The following is a 17,059-nucleotide window of genomic DNA, read 5'->3' on the forward strand; positions in this document are numbered from 1 at the left end:
TGAATTTAATAATACATGAAATTATAATTTATACTATTAATACATAATTTAATTATTAATTTTGTAAGAAATTACATTATTATTATTTTCAATATTATGTTATAATTATTTTTCTACTTTTAATAATTTTTTTAAATTTATTACATATTTTCATTTTGTTAACTATTTACAATCTAGTTATGTTAAATATTTAGAAATTTAAATATTTAAATAAGATGTAAAATTTTTAAAATTTTTTGTTATTTAAATTTTTTTATTTAAAGCTATTATATGTTATTAAAAATTTTTTATATAATTACATAGATATTTATAATATTTTGTTATTTAAGATATTTATTTATTGAAATATTTAAATAAGATTTTATTTTTTAATGATAAAGTTTTATTATTTGAATAACACTTAAATTGATAATCTAGAAAAACATAATTTAAATTGTTAGTACATAATTTCGTGATATATTTTGTAAAAATATAAAATTACTTTTTATGTTTTTAATAAATAGTTTAAAGTTATTATATAATTTTGTTAGATTATTTAAATAATTATTAAATTTTTTAATTCAAACTTTCTGTAGATAAATATAGATAAAAATTGGGGGAGAGGATAAAAAGGAATTAGAGATAATTTGGAAGAGAAACTTTGTACTAAACTAGAAATGTTTATGGAGATAAATACGAATTAGAGATAATTTAGGAGAAAGTGGGGGATAATGGGGAGGTAGCTTAGGAGAACATATTATTTAGGTTTTTGGGAAAGTACATCTCATTGGTTGTTTCAAAAATGACATGGAATTAAAAAAAATAAAAATAAATAAAAAAAGGAGAAAATTTCTAGACTTTCTTGTTTTAAAATATACTAGAGGGGACCCATGTGATGCACGGGATTTGTTAAGTTAAAGATAAATAATAGAAACATGTAATAGTATACAATTTTTTATATAATAATTAATAGTCATTTATATTTTATATACTACTTTTAATAATTTTTATAACAAAAAATTACAATAATTAATTTTAGATAGGGTTGTTTATCAAACTTAGGGATGGCAATTTTCCCATTTCCCCAATTACCATGGGGATTATCCCCGAATGGGATGGGGATGGGGATGATTTTGCCCCTCGCGGGGACGAAGTGGGGGAAATTTTCAACGGGGATGGCATGGGGATTGGGAGAGCACTCCCTGCCTGTGGGACCTCGATCCCCGTCACATGGGATTCCCACTAATATATGTATATATACGCATACATTTATATAGTATATATGTATATATGTACGTCTATATGTTAATATTTTTAAAAATATGGTTGAATATGTTTGAGTCTTTTCTAATAGGATTATAAATTTTAATTATTATATTTTTATTTTTTAAATGAAATAAAAAAAACAAAAAACATAATGGTTGACATTATAAAGAATCATGGGGAGTGGAGATCCCCATGGAGACGGGGATGGGGAGAGGCTCCTCGTCCCCACCCCACCCCGTTTCCATTCCTAATCAAACTAGTGAAACTGACCAACTTGATTTCTATTACTTCATATTGGCTTTGGTTCAACAATTTCCTATAGTTTCACTTTGGCCATTTGTAAATTGACTAAAATGGAATGACCTGACCATAAATATATATTAATATTTTATATTTTAAATATATTTTTTCAATACAAGAAAGTAGGAAAATTCCAATATTTCCTAAGCTAAAACATTTTATATCATAAATTTAATTTTTAAAATTTTTTTAACAATGCCATTGTAATTTTTTTCAAAATTTAAATTTAATTTTTAATTGTAAATCATTTGAACTGACCAACCAAACCAAAAATTGAACCAAACCGATATAACTTGAGTGACCAACTCCCAAACCTAACCAGGTCGATTTGGTTGGCCAAACAACATACAACTAAACCAAACCAACTGATGAACAATACTTCAATCTCTAATAACTATTAAAAATGTATAGAGGAAATACACAATAAATTAAATTTAAAAAGCCAAATAACAATAGTTTAAACTCCAATAATTATTGAAAATTTTCTATTAAATAAAAAAACAAAAATTGATTTATACATAATTATTGAAAATATATTTAACACATAAAAAATAAATAATTAATGAAATAAAATAAATATTAATTTTAGTATATATAAATAAATAATAAATATAGATTAAGTTTTAAAATTATTATTAATAAACATTAAATTTTTTTGAAAGTTATTTTCTAGAATTATTAATTGGTATCAATGAAATTAGTTATTTACAATATTATTTATTTATTAAAATAATATAATTATTTAAATTTTAAAATATTTATTACTTGTTGAATTTAATAATCCATAAAATTATAATAATATTAATACACAATTTTGTTATTTAACTATTTAAAATCTAGTTGTGTTTAATATTTCATTATTTAAAATATTTAGTTATTTAACTAAATATTTAAGATGTTAATCTATGTATTATAATTGACAGTTATTCAGTAACTATTTAAAATATATTATTAATTGATTTAATAATTATTTAAAATATATTTATCACAAAAAATAATAAATAATTATTAAAATACAACAAATATTAATTTTAGTATACATAAATATATAATAAATATAGATTAAGCTTTTCAAATTATTACCAATAAACATTATTGTTTTTGAACCAACTGACCAAACCAAAAAATCGTCCTAAACCAATACAACATGAGTGGGTCGGTTTTCACAAAATGTCAATCGGTTTCAGCTGACCAACTTCCCAACCTGACTAGTTCAGTTTGGTTGGCCAACTAGCCTGCAATCAAACCGAACCAACTCATGAACACTTATAATTTCAGCTAAATTAATAGTCTCATCTCTGATAAATAACAATAGTTTAATCTCCAATAATTATTGAAAATTTATAGCAAAAATAAACAATTATTGAAAATATGTTGACAATGAAATATACAATAATTACAAAAATACAATAAGTACTAAAAACATATTAACCTAGTCAATAAATAGTATAACCTCAAATAATATTTTAATCTCTGATAAATATTAATCAATAAGTTAAAACAAAAATACAATAAATACAATAAGTACAATAAATTAAATTGAAAATTTTCAATAATAGTAATTTAATCTCCAATAGTTATTGAAAGTTTTCTCTTAAATAACAAAACAAAATAAATTTATACATAATCATTGAAATACATTTATCATAAAAAACAATAAATAATTACTAAAATACAATAAATATTATTTTTAGTATATATAATTATATAATAAATACAGATTAAGAGTTTAAAATTATTTTTAATAAATATTATTTCTTTTGAAAGTAATTACTTGATATAAGTGAAATTAGTTATTTACAATATTATGTAAAAATATTAAATTATTATTAATTTCAATATTATATTGTAATTATTTTTCTACTTTTCACAATTTTTTTAGATTTATTACATAATTTCTTTATTTTAACTATTTAAAAACTAGTTATGTCAAATATCTAGTTACTTAAATATTTAAATAACCTATAAAATATTTAATATTTTTTATTATTTGAATTTTATTTATTTAAATCTATTACATATTATTAAATATTTGAAAAACATTTAAATTGATGATACGGAAAAACATATTTTAAATTGTTAGCACATAATTTCATGATATATTTTGTAAAAATAAAAAATTATTTATTAGATAATTTCATTATTTTAACTTTTTATTTGAATTTTATTTATTTAAAGCTATTACATCTTATGAAATATTTGAAAAACATTTAAATTGATAATCTAGAAAAACATAATTTAAATTGTTAGTACATAATTTCATGATATATTTTGTAAAAATCTAAAATTATTTTTTGTCTTTTTAATAAATATTTGAAAGTTATTATATAATTTGTTAGAATATTTAAATAATTCTTAAATTTTTTAATCCAAACTTTCTTTAGATAAATATATATAAAAAGTAGGGAAGAGGATAAATAAGAAATAGAAATAATTTAAGAGAGAAATTCTCTACTAAATTGGAGATAATTTTGGAGATAAAAAGGAATTAGAGATAATTCTGGAGAAAGTGATGGAGGTAGTATAGGATAAATTTTAGGAGAAGAGATTATTTAGGTTATTGGGAAAGTGCATCTCATTGGTTGTTTCAAAAATGACATGGAATTAAAAAAATAAAAAAGGAAAAAAAGGAAAACATTTCTTCACTGCCTTGTTTTAATATATATATATATATATATATATATACATATAAGGTGATTCTATTCTTCAATATAGAATTAAATATGGAAATTAGATGCAGAAGGTGTTATGCAATCAATGTATGAATAAGTTACCCCTAATAATCTAATAGTTAAGAATCAAAGAGGACGGAATTAAAGGGGGAAGAGTAGATATTCGTGTTTTAAAAAAAAAAGGTTATGTATAAAAATAGGTATTTCTTTAAAAATAAACAAGTAATGGAGAGTTCATTCATAATTTGTTAAAAATGATAAAATACTTACATGTGGGTGGGACAAGTGGCTTGTTTTCATTAGGTTATTAGAGAGGAGGGTATATATTAGTTAGTAGGAAATCCGAACTCATACATATAACCGCAAGCATCCTAGTTATTAATTGGGACAATCGGGTCTAACCCAATTAGACCCAATTATAGTTTTCTTTTTCTTTTTTAGTGATTACAGTAAAGATGAAGGGATTGAGAAAGAAAAGGAGGCGGACATGACCAAGTACATGTATGAACTAGAGTAACAGCATGTCAAGCAAGAATGTGAGCCACCTTGTTGCATTGTCTAAGGCAAAACATTAATGAGCTATGCAAGATATTGGATAGTATGTGTTAGGCAGTGTATGTCCTTAGTACCAATCATATTGATGTACAGATACATTTATTGTAAACGAATAAAAGTACATTATTGTTTCATGTTGATATTGTTATTTTTCTATGAAATTACTCTTTAAATTGGACACTTATGAGACTTGTGTTAGTTTAAAATGTTCTTAGCCGTTAGATAGACTTGGAGAGTTTATCCTGGTAAGGCTGACACTGATGTTGTGCCAAAGAAGCTGGGGTACTTTGTCTCAACTGCTAGGGTTAGACCCAAAGCGCATGCAATGTGTGTTTGGATGAAACACTAAACCCAAACCATTTTCTAATTATGTCTTAGACCTTAGAGATTGATAGGAAAAATTGAAAAATTACACATAACACCTAATCTTGATTATAGTATTGTATTAGGTGTAGGATTGGGCTATCTTTGATATGCCAATCAGTGAGGTCCATTGAGGATCAAAACCTAGGTATGTTGGGGCAGTCTGAGAATTTATTTAAGTGGGTGATCATAGTGATAGGATTGACCCCTTTGTCAGACAAAGTGAATTAAGGCTTACACTCTCTCTGATAGATACTTAAACTATCGACAGTGGATTTCGACTATGTTTGAGATTTGGTTTTGCAAATCTCAAACATATATATATATATATATTATAAAAAATGTTTGCAAAAGGTTTTAATTCATATAATCTATCCGAGCAAAGAGTGTGACATTGTACCTTGCAGATAGGGGAGAGGTTCTTCCCTATCGGGTAGTGTTTGATCATTATGGGCTGAGAGGTTAAGTGTAGACCTGTTCATGGACCGGGTCGGGCCGGGCTTTTATTCTTCATTAATGGAAATATGTTAGGCCCAAGCCCAAGCCCGGCCTGACCAACGGGTCTACAACTTGGGCCCGAGCCCGGCCCTAACAAAAAGCTCGAAGCTCGAGCCCGAGCCCGAAGCCCGACCTAATAAAAAAAATTAGAAATTTTCCCTATTCAATAATCAATAAATCAGAATTTATTTACATTAAAAAAAGAATATAAATTCAATATAAATTCTGAATTCAATAATCAATATAAATCAGAATTTATTTACATTAAAAAATAATATAAATTCAATATAAATTCTGAATTCAATAATCAATATAAATCAAAATTTATTTACATTAAAAAGAGAATATAAATTCTGAATTCAATAATCAATATAAATCAGAATTTATTTACATTAAAAAAGAATAATATTCAATATAAATTCTGCAATATAAATCAAAATTTATTTACATTAAAAAAAGAATATAAATTCTGAATTCAATAATCAATATAAACCAGAATTTATTTACATTAAAAAAGAATATAAATTTAATATAAATTCTGAATTCAATAATCAATATAAATCAGAATTTATTTACATTAAAAAAAGAAAATAAAGAAGGGAAAGAGGATGTGGAGAAGAAGGGTTCGGCTGGAAAAAGAAGGGAAAGAGGCAAAGAGGTGAATAAAAGAGGGGTATTCGATTAGGGCTTCTAAGTTTAATTATAGGTCGGGTCGGGTTGGGCTCGGGCTGGGCTATTTTGGCAAATCCCGAGCCCGACTCGAATTTATTACGGGCTGGGCTTTTTGGCCCGAGGTTAAGCCCACGGGCCCATATACCTGTTCAGGCCCATCCGGGGTCGGGCCGACCCGGCCCATGAACAGGTCTAGTTAAGTGTAAGAGACCATTAAGGGATGATTACTTGTTGGGCTTTATCTTACTTAAGTCCATTATCCTTGAGTCTTCATAGGATGACTGAATTCAATGATCATTTAAGTGTAAATGTTGGGCCCATAGTGATGTGCTCAGGGGTTCACTGCGTTTAGTAGTGAATACGGCCAAGCCTTTTAACAGAGGCTAGGCCAAACCCATGTGGAATTATGTATGGTCATTGTGGGGTCCCACGCCATACAAATCAGGCCAAAGTTGTCTATGCAACACCCCTGGGTCAAGGGCCTTATAGCTGGTGGGGCGAATTTGGGTTTGGATCTGGGTATGGAGAACCTAATCTTAAAAGAAGATAAGGTATATCTCTAATTACAGTCCAGATCTGATTTAGATCTAGATTATCTCCTAATTAGATTAGGAGATAGCTACATAAGAGATTATAAAAGAGGAGGGGGCGGACCAGTCCAAGACAACTTCATAATTTTGTAGTTTCTGGTTCTCTCTACACCCTTTTGTCTCCCAGTTCTTTTCTAGTTTGACCTCAGCTATTTGGGATGATATATATCAGCTTTTCCTCTGATTTTTCCAAGAAAAATTTAGGATATATCAGGCTCAATTTCCCTAACTCAATCCAAGCAGTTGGGTTGCAATTTTGTTGAAAACTATGTTACTGAACTGACTTCAGGAATACAATGAGTCATCTTCAGTGGAGATTGGTTTTATGACTGATTTAGGCATGAACTTCCACCTTGTGATCTGTGTTTGTGGTATCCATATCAGGTACACATCTCTTTCTTTGATTGGCTTCAAATCTGGGCCAATTCATTGCAAGACCGATTGTAAAAAATGCAGTTTTTCAAAACATCGAGAATTCGATTCCTAGAAGAATTAGGAATTTTTTGAAATTTCACCTAATCATCTACCATGGTTTGGCCATCCATATGATGGATCCTAATCCTTCCAACAACGGTATCAGAGTACTAGGTTTAGCCCTTGGACTGAACCAAACTGCATTTTAACCAAAATTCAAATCGACAAGAACTAGTCTAGCTGATTTGAGCAGTTAGCATAAATCTTTGAGAATTCGGTTCTTAGAGTGGGAAAATAATCTAAAATTTTTATATACATATTCTGATATATTATATAATTGTTCTATTATGGATTCTTGAAATCTTGGGTTAAAAGTGTGATGGAGATCAAAATCTTGATGGTCACAAGATTTGTTTACAACGAATTTATTAATTTGATTATGTGGTCTGTAATTAATTATTTTTCTTTTTTAGAAAGAATGTATTAGGTTTTTTTTATGTAAGCAATAAAAATTAGGGTTTTTCTATTTTTTTACATCAGAGAAATCGCCGGAGCTTGCAGAGAAGATAGAGATTGCAAATGGAGATCAATATACAAATTATAGTTTCGTAGAAATGCAGTTTTTGTCCATATTGGATTTGGACGATCACACTATCATCCCTAGCCTTTTATTTCTGATTATTTGCTATTTATTCGCTGATATTATTGTGAATCATAACCAAGAATTTCATATCATTACCTATGTGAATTGATGCATGTTTTAGACACCAAACCCTAGGCCGATCTGACATAGTTTTGGTTCAATCTTGTTGGATCGAACCCATGGTTCCTTGAGATCTGATCACATCCCCTTGGATCATGGTGGGTTTGATGGCCTATTGCATAGACCAATTCGGCCCATACTTAAAAACCCCCTTTATGTTAGAATAAATCAAGACTATCCCATTTCAGCATGGACTGCTACATTGGCCAAACTGTTTTTTGCAATTTAGCCCATATACCAAGATAAATTATTAGATAACTTGGTCCACTGATGTGATAATCATGTGTTAATCTAAATGGATATGAGTTTTACAAGTTTTAAATCGATATAGATTAATTATGTAAGTGTGTGTAATGTGTTGAATGGATGTGATTCGTTCATGGGCCATAAGTGCTTGGCCCATGTATTGACTTGTGTGGCTCTCCACAGTCATCATGGCTAAATGCACATTATTTCCATGATGCCCATGGATCATTATATGATCTATTTTTATAATGGGCCCCTTCAATAGTTTCCTCCCCAAGAGAAACCTCACGGGAACCCTATCCCATTAAGGGCCCATTTGAATCAGACTTTACGAAAGTCAGTGGGAGCCACTATGGTATGACCTAAATTCGACCTATGGACTGGTATACACGTTCCCTCATGATTAATATAAGTGCAATGAGATAGGGAATATCATAAGACAATTTCTCTAAAGGCCTTTCATCATTAATATGAAAACATGTTGAATTGGTGGGTGGAGATGCACCATGAAATTGGGCTATCTATTTCATTGAGATAATTAGTGGAATTGCTTCATGAGATGAAAGGGGCGTCATAAACTAGTAGGAGAGGCCTATCCTAAAATAAAACACTCTTCCATTGTACCTTAAGGCTCCCAATGTGATAGGTTTGCACTTACCAAATAGAAAGGTTTAACCTAAAATAGAAAGGTTTAACCTAAAATAAACCTTAAGGCTCCCAATGTGATAGCTAACCAGCTCATAACCATGTCATACAAATGAAAGGTTATATAAATGAATTGGAGGATCTTCACTCCCAACTTGACAATGACACCAAGATTGATACCGTCCTGAACACACTACCCTTATCCTTCAATCAGTTTGTCATTAACTACAACATGAATAAACTAAAAGTTAACTTGTGGGAGCTTAGCAATATGTTGCAAAGAGGCAAAGAACTAATTAACAAGGATAAGCCGATAGCCATGCTTGTTGAAGGTGGCAAATCTGGTAGGAAGAAAAGGGTAAAAAGAGGCCTCAAAAAAAGAGAGGCAAATTAGAAATGCAGAAGAGCAATAAGTTATCTAATAAATATCACTTCTATAAGCAGATTGGGCACTGGAAGAGGAATTATCCTTAGTATTTGGAATCCCCAAGAACAAAGAATGTAATTCTGAATCTCTTGCCATAGAGATCAATAAATTGGTCACTTCTTCATCCTAGTGTATTGACTCTGGGGCTTTTATTCATGTATGTAACACATTGCAGACGTTTAAGGAAAGCAGAAGGCTGAATGATGATGAGGTTGTGCTTAACTTGGGGATGACTGCAACTATTGCAGCTATTGCTATAGGAGCAATAGATTTAATTTTTAGAGATGGAATTGTTACATTAAAAGATTGTCTTTATGTACCTTTACTTAGAAAAAATCTGATTAGTTTCTAAGTTGTGTAAGGATGGTTATTCTATTTTGTTTAGTAATAAGATTACAATTAAATTGAATGACAAATTCGTTAGTCACAAAATGCTTGAGAATGGATCATTCTCTAAAAACAAATGTGACCGAAACTGTATCGGAACACATCCCCAAGAAAAGAGCACGGTATATAGTTAATCCTATGTGCCTATGGCATTACCGACTTGGCAATATTAGTATAGAATGTACCACAAGATTGGTGAAGGATGGTCCTCTAGATTTTCTCACTGTGGAAGATCTACCAACTTGTGAACCTTGCCTCCAAGAAAAAATGGCAAAAAGGCTATTTACATGTAAGCCTCAAAGAAGTACGGGAACATTTGACCTAATACATACTATATGTAGTCCCATGAATGTTTAGACACGAAACCAACACTGTTATTTCATAACTTTCACCGATGATTATTCTCGATATGGTTACATGTACCTAATGAGACATAAATCTGAATCTTTTGAAAAGTTCAAGAAATTTAGACAATAAGTTGAGAAATAGTTGGGGAGACAAATCAAAACCCTTCAATCAAATCAAGGAAGTGAATATCTCTCTAAAGAATTCAGGGACTACTTAAAGGACAATGGGATTATATCACAATTATCTCCTTTTGCTACATCACAATTAAATGGCATAAGAGAGAAAAAAAATCGGACTCTACTAGATATGGTCCGATCACTCCTTGTCCATTCAGAGTTGCCCATATCCTTTTGGGGGCATGCATTGGAGACTGCAATTTATGTGCTGAATCGTGTTCCAATTAAGTCAGTTCGAGAGACTCCTTATGAGCCATGGACTGGAAAGAAACCAAGTGTAAGACACTTGAAAATATGGGGTTGTCCAACATAAGTCAAAAGACAAGTGTAGACAAATTGGAATCCAAAACTAGTCGCTGCTTATTTGTAGGCTACCCCAAGGACTCCATAGGGTATCTTTTCTATAACCCACAAGAGGGCCCTGATGGAAAGGTTGAGACCTATAAAGCTCAACTTGTAGCAAAAGGGTACACTCAGAAAGAAAGAGTCGATTATGAGGAGACCTTCTCGCATGTTGTCATAATTAAATTAATCTAAGCTGAAACTCAAGGTTTAAGACTTTGGATTAGGCTTCGATCAATCCTCATTTCGACCCAACCTACCCAAGTTGCACGCATCGTAATATTCATAATTGGACTAGACCAAACCGAGTGCAACCCATGCATGCATTACTTTGGGTTTTCTTTTAACTTTTTTAAATAGTATTGAAGCGAAAGGAGGTATGAGGGATGGGCTACCCCCATTTAGTGTAATTTTGATAATGTATTACCAGTTTTTAAGGTTAACTGGCCTAGCCCAGTCCACACCTTAAGTGTTACAATATTTCTTTGGGCCTACAGACTTGCCCATGTTTAATTATAAAACCATGATTTTCTTACAAATTATATTTTTTATTTAATTCTATTCTATTATAAAAAACATATAACATTTCTATATATATTAATATAAAATTTCTTATCTAAATAATATATAATAATGTTTAGCATATATACATATATCTTACAAGTTGAGTTTATTAGGGATTGCTTAGCTTGAGCCCTATCCGCTAGGGTCGTCATTGGATTTCAAAAGTTCAATATCCAATTAGGCTTCAGATTCGATTATCCTAGATTTGGATGCTAGAACTTAGAACTTGCATCTGGTTAATAATTCGACAGGATGTGGATTTGATCCCATCCAATTTGATTAAAATTCACATCTAATAAAAATTTATTATTTTGTAGATATGTAGTATAATTATGTATAGACATAGATATTATGTGTAATTATATATATGCACACTTATACTTTAAAATTCAAAATCCAACCTAATAATAATCAAGTGTGGATGTAGGTCTAGATTTCATAATCGGATGTTGATGTGGATGCAGCTGGATTTGATTTGAATCCAATCCGTTTACAGCCCTACTACCCACATTATGTGCGACCTTGGTGCATATCTGAGCTAGACTTAACTCAAAAGAAAATAGTTGCTTGAGCCAGAAAACTTATAGATCTAATCGGGTTATGTTAAGCTATAAATAATTTGTTACTTTTTATTATTAATTTTAATTATCTTATAAATACTAATTTGTATTAATTTTTTAATTTTTAATAGTTGCTAAATAAAATCTGCTAAAATTTAATATTATTTATTAACTTTAGAAATTTGTTTTATTAATTCTACAGCCTTACTACTTGCATTATTTGTGGGCTTGGTGTAGATCTAAGCTAGACCTAGATCAAAAGAAAATATTTGCTTGAGTCCAAGGTTGGGCTAAGATATAAATGGTCATCCCTAAGAAAATATGGAATGTAAATAGTTTATTTTTTTATTTTTCATTATTGCTTACTTTTTATTATTAATTTTAATTATCTTATAAATATTAATTATATTTAAATAAGATTAAATTCTATTTTAGTTTTTTAATTTTTGAACTACTAATTAATTTTTATTAATTATAGTAATTAATTATTAGGTTTCAAATTATATATAGATTACTATTATCATTACTGTTATAATTATATATTAGTATTATTTATATATTTATTTTTATTATTATTATTATTGTTATAATTGTATGTATTAAAAATATCTTGTATTGTGTATCACATGTTATGGGTTTCTAGATGAGTGATAAAACAAGTTCGATCTATATTTTAAATTTTCATTAATTTGTTTATCATTTTTAATGGATCCTCTATTTTATATAAGTCTCTTGTGTAGTATGGGCACTATACACAGTAAAGTCTCAACTCATAAAAATTAATTAATTAAAAATACATTAATACAAAGTACAAAGTACAACCTTAAAACACAGGTTCTATTTGCAATATATTGAATCCATGCTTAAATCATAATATTATTAAAACTATCAATCAATATTTTTTGTATTTAAATTTTTTAGTTTTATTAGTGTTTATTAAGTTTGATTTTTAGGTGGAATTGAAATATTTTTAATATTTATTAGTTTTAAGTGGAAATTTAGTGGATTTTTTTTGTCTTATGTTTGATTGTTTAACCTCAACCTATTTATGTTGCATTATTATTCACACACTTCCTCTCTCTCTCTCTCTCTCTCTCTCTCTCACTTAAATGTCTTTTTCTAAATATAATAATAGCATGCATTAAAATAAGAGGCAATGGAAACCCCAAAGGTCTCTCTCTCTCTCTAATAGTGTACAGATTTATTGATTTAATCAAAACAGACAATGATTACTTTTTATATTTTTAAAACAAAACAAAATACTCAAAATACAAAAGATAGAGAAAACAGATAAATAGTTTCTTTCAAATGAGAGACATGCTAACATGGACTATCCAATATTATATATACATACATATAGATAATATTATTTTTATTTGAGATTCAATATTTATTATTTTACTCTATAATCATATCTAATTTAAAAAATTAAGTCAAATTTAATTTGTAATTTTAACGTTTTCATAATAACTTTCATTTGAATTAGGAAATTGAATTACAAAGATTAATATAGCCCCATATACTTTAGAGTGGAATTTTTTAGACAGCCATATATCTAATTTGGACCCATATCTCACATTTTCTGAGAGTAAACAAACATGTGTGAGGAAGAAAACTTCTATTCGAGAGAAGAAAGTATCCACTTCTTAGATACTATAGTTTGAAGACTTTAATATGTACACATATATTAGATTAGGTGTTTTTTCTAAGAAAATAAAGTAAGAATTAATTATCAAAACATGGGGGCGACAAATACAAAGCTCTACAATATATGTATGCGATTTCTTTTTTATTTTTTCACTCTAATATTTGCTTTCCTTTTAATACCCAAATAGGGAAAATCTATGATGTGGAAAAGATATGGTATGGGAAGAGTTCTGATCAATCAAAACTCACCCATGAATTTTGATAAATAACACCTGATTGGCTACTAGGTTTATGATTCCAGTTAACTGGTCAGAAGTTTTTTAGATATGATATCTTTTCCATATCATAGTTGAACCCAAATAAATATACTTCAAATGCAAAGGAGTAGCAAGCGGTAGAAAAGTAAATACTTCACAAGTCTTGCCTAGGGAAAAGAAGAGAAAATACTCTTTACGTTAATTTTCCTCTAACTCCACGTCAAAACACTCAACTTTAAATCTACAAAAGAATGCCATCTTATAAAATGTAATTCCACTTTTGGACTGAACTAATGATAGGAAGATTTAGAAAATAATTAAATTATAATGTTAAAATATAGGAAGCTTTGTTTGAAATTCATTTTATAGTATTAAATATATTATAGGTTTTTATAATATAAAAATATTTAAATTTATACATAATAGATTCTACATGTTTGTACGTGTATAATATATATAACATAAAATACACTATTTTCAATTTGTAATACATTTCTATCTAATTGGAATTTTATCATATATACATATATACATATAACTTCTACAATTTTCTGTTTCTAGTTATTCTTGACTCCTCAATTTCCTTGGATTTTGCAGGCGCTGGACTAGGTATAATGTTACTTCTCTCTAATTATTTTCTATACCAGGTTTTGAAGAAAAGACAAATAAAGAAACGTAAAGAAAAATTTTATAAAAGAAATGGTGGCTTGTTGTTAGAACAACAAGTTTTGTCAAGAGAAGGCAATGTTGAGAAAATAAAAGTATTTACAGTAGAAGAATTAGCAAAGGCAACTGGTCAATATAATGAAAATCGAGTTCTTGGTCAAGGGGGACAAAGGCAGGGCTTATAAAGGCATGTTGTCAGATGGTAGAATTGTGGCAATTAAGAAATCCAAGATAGTTGATGAAAGTCAACTTGGGCAATTCATAAATGAGGTTGTCATACTTTATCAAATCAACCATAGGAATGTGGTTAAATTGTTAGGTTGTTGTTTAGAGACAGAAATTTCATTACTAGTTTATGAGTTCATCTCTGCTGGAACACTTTTCTACAAGTAAGGATATCCCATTCTCATGGGACAACCGCCTAAGAATTGCAACAGAAGTTGCAGGAGCAATTGCCTACTTACATTCAGCAACTTCTACACCAATTTACCACAGAGACATAAAGTCTTCAAATATCCTCTTAGATGACAAAGGTAGGGCTAAGGTGTCTGACTTTGGGATTTCAAGGTCAATTGCAATTGATAAAACTCATTTAACAACTATGGTAAAAGGGACCTTTGGATACATAGACCCTGAATATTTTCAGTCAAATCAATTCACAAAGAAGAGTGATGTTTATAGCTTTGGAGTTGTTCTTGTAGAGCTCTTAACAGGGGAGAAGCCAATTTCTTCTACTAGGCCAGCAGAAGGGAAAAACTTAGTGACATATTTCATTTCTTCAATAATGGAGAGCCATCTTTTTGATATTGTTGATGCTCAAGTCCTAAAAGGTGGTAGAGAACATGAAATCCAAGTGGTTGCCAACATAGCAAAAAATGTTTGAATTTAAATGGAAATGAAAGGCCGACAATGAAAGAAGTTGTATTGGAGCTTGAGGGATTGAAGAGGATTGAAGGATATTCTCAAGTTCAACATAAAATTCAAGAGGTCGAGTGCATCATGGATAAGCCACTAGGTCTATAGGATACAGGTTCAACTTCAACAGGATGTAAAAGTTTGGAGAATAATGCCATATCACAACTTGATGTACAACAACTACTGCATGATCCAACCTTTTAGTCATCTTTCTTAACTAGGATAAAGATATATACTAGAAATATTGAACTTGTGTAGTTGTTAAAATGTAACATGTTGTGTATTTATATTGTATGGACATAATGTTTTAGATATGCATCATGTAGACTCTCCCATGCTTATGTTTACTCAAACTTTCTTATGCTTATGTGTATACATGCCCTTGTTGCTTCACTACAGTTGTGTTTTAGGCATACGAGTTAGCTATATAATCCATATTTGACACTAATAAATTAGGGTATAAATGGTATCTTGAAAGGACAATATTTTAGCATAATTCAAGAGAAAAAGATAATATCTTGGCTATTAGTTTACATACCCAGCTCAACACTAATTTTGATCCTATACAAGGAAAAACACTTACAATAGCTTTTCTTTTCTAATTACTAGTAAGTGTGTACATACTTTGCACACGCAATCTTTGATGATGACGATGATAGTAAATAGTATGTTTCAAAATTTTCTATATTTTTTTTATATTTCTATGTTTATAAAAATCATTCTTATGTGTTACACTTATTTTTGTTTAATGTGATGAATATGCAATATTACATATGTGATCAAATGTTTTCTACAATTTCTTTTTTGTATTTTTATACTTTTGTGTGCTTTTCTCTTTTTAAATTTTTATTATTATTAATTATGACATATAAGGTTGATGCATTTTGAAAACAAATTTCATTTTTGGGTTGGTTTTAAATTTGTATTTTATTTCTATCATCAATAAAAACAATAATTCTTTGTTATATTTATTTTTCTTTAATATAATTAATCAATATAGGATTATACAAAAGAATCGGAGTTAATACTCTAAATATAAAACTTAATGAGCAGGAACTGAATGATGAGAAATGTAGTAGCTTAAATTATATTTTGTGTCCTCACAATTAGAGAGGGACCAAATTCAAAAATAGGGGTATTTTGTCAAGAATAAGATTCAGTAAATGTTAATGGGAATTAATACCTTAAATAAAGGACTTAATGAAAAGGATTTCAATGAGCACAAAAGTGCTTCAAATTACATTGCTATCCTTACAATTAGAGTCTTAAGCTTAATATGTTATATTCTTTTTTAGGAAGTCTTAAGCTTCATTTATTTCCACAACATGAATACTTGACTTCTTTCAAGTTATATTCTACTTCCTCCCCATATTTACATGCCCTAAAAGCTAATACGTGGGCCTGATTGTTCGAGGATCTACTTACATGCCCTACAAAATGTTTAGGAAGTTTATTTACTAAACAAAATAATAATTGAACTTAAATCTAAAATTTCTGTTGTTCTTAGCTATTCACGTGCTGCACTATCCGTTTTGCATCCATGCGTAGCTTCACTTCTTTTATCCTTCTACCACGAGCTAGTTGAAAATCTCTTCTCCTGTTTGTACACTAATTCAGTTGCAAGTTATAATAGATAAAACTAGCACTCGGTGGTTGGAGTACAATTTCTACGTAAAATTGCTCTTAAACCACTAATGGCTCGCCATTGTTCAACATCTTGGGGCTGTACATTGTCCACTTGCAAGTGCTTGAAAGGCAGCCATATTAGTCCTTAGTAATACTACTTGTGCCTCTTGGTTTGTTGTTG

At 29.3% G+C, this 17,059-nt stretch overlaps 1 pseudogene; it reads left to right on the forward strand.

Annotated features, from left to right (window-relative positions):
* Nucleotides 1–1,072: 1,072 nt before the first annotated feature.
* On the forward strand, nt 1,073–15,360 carry LOC148872167 (wall-associated receptor kinase-like 9 pseudogene; annotated as a pseudogene).
* The last annotated feature ends 1,699 nt before the right edge of the window (nt 15,361–17,059 follow it).

The sequence above is a fragment of the Nelumbo lutea genome, chromosome 2 (genome assembly GCF_056320005.1).
Source record: "Nelumbo lutea isolate HS-2025 chromosome 2, American lotus-T2T, whole genome shotgun sequence".
Classification (NCBI taxonomy): Eukaryota; Viridiplantae; Streptophyta; class Magnoliopsida; order Proteales; family Nelumbonaceae; genus Nelumbo; species Nelumbo lutea.